The sequence below is a fragment of the Sapajus apella genome, unplaced genomic scaffold, assembly GCF_009761245.1.
Source record: "Sapajus apella isolate SASKATOON/1434 unplaced genomic scaffold, GSC_monkey_1.0 scaffold12, whole genome shotgun sequence".
Taxonomy (NCBI): domain Eukaryota; kingdom Metazoa; phylum Chordata; class Mammalia; order Primates; family Cebidae; genus Sapajus; species Sapajus apella.
The window spans coordinates 31,511,192-31,516,808 of record NW_022436952.1 but is presented as its reverse complement, the minus strand read 5'-3'; positions in this window follow the sequence as shown (position 1 = coordinate 31,516,808).

The window sequence follows — 5,617 nt, the reverse complement described above, 5'->3', positions numbered from 1 at the left end:
TCCCTGCGCCCCGCCAACCTCTCCCCGGGTGGGGGGGGACGCGGCGCGGGGCGGGGGGGAAGAGCGGGACGGCGGGCAACGCGCGTGCGCGCTGGGCTTCTGCGCCGTGCGGGGTGGCCCGGGTGCGCCCCGAGCTCCGAAGCAACCGCCACGCTCAGGGCGCCCCTCAGTGCGGGTCCCCTGGTCTCATCCCCTGCCTCACACACGGGCGGCCCCTCGCTCCCCTCGTCAGCATCTGCCTAGGAGCCGGGCTCGACGCGAGCTGCGGGGGCGCTCTGCTGTGGTGCTTTCAGGATTGGCCAGGATTAAAGGCGAGAAAGCAAACTCGAGACAGGTGTGAAGCCGCCGCGAGCAGCTCATCGCGACCTCGACCCCGCCCCACCCCCTCCCCAGCCCGGAGAGCCCGGGTGTTGGGACCCAAGAGCGAAGGGAAAATCAGTGGCGCAGCAGCTGCTGGCTGACCCTTGCTGGAACAGTTACGGGCAGCCGTGCAGCCCGAGACCCGGGGGAGGTGAACATGCATCCTCCCTGCGCAGCTCCGCCTGCTTCCGCCACGCCGTGGGGCCGTCCGAGTCTCGCAGCCCACACCCACCGGCAGAGCCCCCGAAGCAGAGCTGGGGGGTCTCCGGAGCGCAGGCGGGACGCAGGCATTCGCTGAGGGTTTATTTGCTGTGTAACTCCGAGGGTCTTTTAAAATTCAGGTCTGCCAATCGGTAGCCTTAGTCGGTGCGAAACGGACCTTTTCCAGCACAGCCCCGCTTCCCCTCCGCCTCTGGCAGGTGAGGGGAGACACGCGGGAGGCAAAGCGAATTCCTCAGAGCTCTGCCGTGAGTCAAGGCACCTAAGAGTCCTGACTCCATGCCCAGTCCTTGACTCACCAGCCCCTGCTCCTCGCCGTTGCAAATCGTTGGCCTCAGAATTGCTGAACAGTCAAACGAGTAAGAAAGCATAGGTTTGCGGGGAGGGTTGGGTGGAGGAAGTAAAAACCGCGTTTGGGGTTTACATCTTCCGATGTCTCAACCAAAAGCTTTGAAGCTTTTTCATGTTCTTCCCAATCTCCACTGGCCAACCGGCTTCAGAGTCATCCGGTGCGTGCTGGACTATCTAAAAGTTTTGTCTGTTTCCAAGACAAAAATATAGCATGAAAGGCTCTACTGATAATCCTGGGAAACGAAAAAGGCCTAGACTAGAGAGATTTATTTTTGTCTGCATAAAAAGAGAATCAAAGCTTTAAAATTAGGCAGAATTAATCTAACAGGAAACAAAGCAGCATACTTTGCTAGATTCAGGAAAGCACTGAGTTCAAATCGTGCCTGAGAAAAGCATTTTCCCAATACAAAATTGTTCTATCAATTCACTTAGTGACTTGTTTACGTGCCAATACGAAAAGAACAAGTCTCTAAAAGAAAGGATTGTGTGCTTTTATTTCTGCTCCGCACCCCCTAGTCCTTCAGTCAGTTCAATGACTCAGCAGCACGGATAGGTGCATCCCTCTTCACATTCCAGCTTGTTACATTGAAGGCAGGTTTCCAGAACAAGCTTCAGTGACAAGGAGCTTGGCATTTTCATGGATTATGGGAACTAAGCCCACCATGAAGAGTCAGTGAAGAGGAAGGAGGTGGGCTAAAAGAGTTTGTCCTGTGTGTGATGTGCGTGTAAAGATTTAGAGATTTAGAGATTAAGTAGAAGTGCTGAAGTCAGACCATTTAATGACTGTACAGACGGGCCCTGGGGTAGGGAGGTGCTTTATGCCTCTACAGAATGTGGAGGTGCGCGCTTATACATGCCTCTACAAAAAATGCAATGTGAAGGTATTCTCTTCTGAACCAACACTGTCCAACAGAACTTTGTGTGATGATGGACATGTTCTGTATCTCCACTATCCAATACAGTAGCCACTAGCCTCATGTGGCTACTGAGCACTTGAAATATGGCAAGTGCGGCTAAGAAAGTGAATTTAAAATTTTATTTTAGTAAATTTAAATAGCCATATGTGGCTAGTGGCTACCTTAGTGGACAGCACATTTCTAGCCTATAAATGTTTCTTTATAAGTGTCTATTTTTTTTTTTTTTTTTTGAGATAGGCTTCAGGCTAGAATGCAGCGGTGCAATCACAGCTCACTGCAGCCTCCACCTCCAGGAGCTCAGGCGGTCCCTGTCACTTCAGCTTTCCAAGTAGCTGGAACTACAGGCATGCCACCATTGTTTGGCCAATTTTTTATTATTATTTAGAGAGACGAGGTCTCTTTTTTTTGGAGTCTTGTTCTGTCGCCAGGCTGTAGTGCAGTGATGCAATCTGGGCTCACTGCAAACTTCACCTCCCGGGTTCAAGCGATTCTCCTGCCTCAGCTTCCTGAGTAGCTGAGACTACAGGCGCACGCCACCGCGTGGAGCTAATTTTTGTTATTTTTTTTTTTTTAGTAGAGACGGGATTTCACCATGTTGGCCAGGGTGGTCTTGATCTCTTAACCTGGTGATCTGCCTGCCTCAGCCTCCCAAAGTGCTGGGATAACAGGCATGAGCCACTGTGCCTGGCAGTGTCAACTATTTTGGATGTAGAAACATTTTAGAGGCTGTCTGCTATAAAATTACAATTTGTCTGTGCCCAGGGATGGTTTGGGTCGTCCCAACTAAATAAGCACTGCTTTAGAGCAGGGCAGCATCTACGCAGTGAGAGCTGATCTGATTAACACAGTAAGTAGAGGGTGGAAATTTATGCTCTGCTTAGTTTCTGAGATGCCTTTCCAAAAATATTCTCCTTAATTGCTTGGGCAGTGACTGCTCCTTAGACTTTTATGGGCCCTTCGGAATGAATAGTTGCATCTTCCATTTGTATCATTGCGTCTGATTAACAAATTGGCAACAGCTTCGATCTGTCAGAATTGGGAACAGCGGTCTCACAGAGATTGGGAAGGCCTGCTTGCCTGTGCCTCTAATTCCAAATTATATGCACTTGATAGCTATAAAAATGCAAATTTCCTGAGATAAGCAAATCTTTCAGCTACTGTCCTTTAGCAGGTTTGAGAGGGACACTGGACACCGAGTTTCTGGGAGAAAATATTTCTTAAAAACTAGCAGGATAGAAGTCTCAGAACACTTTTCTTCTATTTCAGAAGTCTGCCTAAGGCTTGTGCTATTTCATAAGATGTAAAATAGCACCTTATCTGGCTATCATAAGGATTATAATCAGATGTTATTAAATGTAAAATACTTTGAACTTCTACTTTCGAGTTTTCACAGTCCTCATAAAATGTACTTTCCAGGTAATAAAGAATTGTCATTACAAATAAAAATAAAAGCACACTCGAAAATGTGGAAGGAGAAACAAAAAAAGCAAAACGGAGAAAAAGCATTGCTCACAACAATTTTATTAACAAAACAACAATTAGCATCTGGATTTCTTTCTGGTCTTTATTCTATATAAAAGATTCTTTAGCTTTGTTAACACGATCACAATCAAAGTATGCATACAATCCTGTAAGCTGACATCAAGCTTTTTGAGCCAGGCATTATAAAGGGGAACATTACAACATGTCTAGGATAATTAGGTAATTTAAAATCTGTCTGAAATGTTTTGCCCTTAATTCAACCCTAGGGTGGTGGCAATGATGCAGTGGTAAGAATTTCAAGATAAACAACATCCTTGTAAAATGCACATCTGTCTTAACATGTTTTTTCAGATCTTCGTGTCCCTCTTTGAGACTTTTGCATGATGTGAATTGGGTGGTACAGAAAAATCATGTACTTGCTCATGCCTGATTGCAGTTAAACTAAATGTCAAAGGCTCACTGGGAAGAGAAAAGGAAGGGAGGCACCAGGTGTGTTATTCACCTTAACCCATTTAATCTTTTAAGACAAAGTCTCTGTAGCCTAAGCTGGAGTGTTGTGGCGCGAGTAGCTAGGACCACAGGCGTGTGCCACCAAGCCCACCTAATTTTTTGTATTTTAGTAGAGACAGGGTTTCACCATGTTGCCCAGGGTGATCTCGAACTCCTGAGCGCAGGCGATTCACCTGCCTCAGCCTCCTAAAGTGCTGGGATTACAGGCATGAGCCACTACACCCAGCACATTTAATCTTCATCAAACCCAGTTAGGTAGGTATTAGCAACCACACTTTAGACATTTAAGTGTTCAGAAACTGCCCATGGTTGCAGTATTATTAAATGCCAAAACAGGGATTAGTGCTCAGATCTTTTCAGTATACCAGGCAGGTAAACAAGAAAGCATTTAGCTGTAGAGGGCCAGTAATGTCAACAAACCCTACTTCCTCAGTTATTTGCTATACAAACTTTTTTTTTTTTAAACAGAGTTTCACTCTTGTTGTTCAGGCTGGAGTGCAGTGGCGCGATCTCAGCTCACTGCAACCTCCGCCTCCCGGGTTCAAGCAATTCTCCTGCTTCAGCCTCCCAAATAGTTGAGTGAGTAGAGATGGCACCACTGCACTCCAGCCTGGGTGACAGAGTGAGACTCCATCTCAAAACAATAAATAAACAAAATGAGTGTGTTAAAAAAAATTTTTTTTTTTACAACTAGAATGTATTTGAGGAAGAGAAAATTTTAAGAAACCTTTTTTTAAAAAGGGTAAATGAACTATTCTCAAGAGTTATTTATCTTTGGTAGTAACTATACCTAAGAAATAATAAGAGACCTACCTTTAAAGACAAACAAGGTAATGAATGATGCTTTGCATAAGCTCATGCAACAAAGAAAACCTGGTTTTACTGAAGGAGAGTAAATGTACAAATCAGCCCCCAAACCTGGAGACTTCCCCTCTAGTTATAAACTGCTATATATATCAAGCTGCTGAACATGCAAATGAAGGTGTACCAAATATGCAAATGAAGGAACCAAACGTGAATGGAAAGGTAGCAGAGGTTCCCAGATTGGTTAAAAGGCAACATCTAACCTACAGTCTTGCTCATCTGCTCTTTGCTTTGCCAAATAGTAGCAAATCTGTTACAGGAAGTCAGAGCCTCAAATTAAGTCTTCACCAGACCCAAGATGTACACATTGTTGTAAACGAATCCTTGATGCAGGTCTCCAGAACCCTGGAGCAGTGTCTGGCTACATCCTGGATGCTAAATAGGGGTATCAACTTTCATCAGAGGGCCTCTAAGCTTCTGGTCCCTACATCCACCCCATCTTGCCACATGTGCTAGAAATCTGTAGCTTGTCTTACCCCCCCTAGTTTCCATGGAGATGCAACAGTTTACTTTTTTTCCCCCAATTGTAAGCCACGGTTATTTTTAACTGGAAAACTCTGAGCCAGGTCACAGCTGGGATCTGGATGATGCAATGACGTCTATAGCCACCCTTCTCTCCCACAAACGCCTTCTTTTCCACAGTTGCTGGGGGTGGAGGCACTCCTGGGAGATTTTGCTCTCAAAAGCATTTCGTTTTGCATCATGAAGTTAAAACCCATGCCCTGTCTTAGATCTGACAGGTGTCCTGAATCTGAAGCTATGCACACCCAGAACAAGGCCAAGATTTTCTTGTTGGGGTTGACAGCCAGGTGAGGTTGACACCTATCTGTGGCTGGAGCTTAGATAAATGCTTCTACCTCCTCCAGCATGGCTTTATCAGCCAAAGTTTGCCCTTAAAAAGGCTAAAAAGAGGC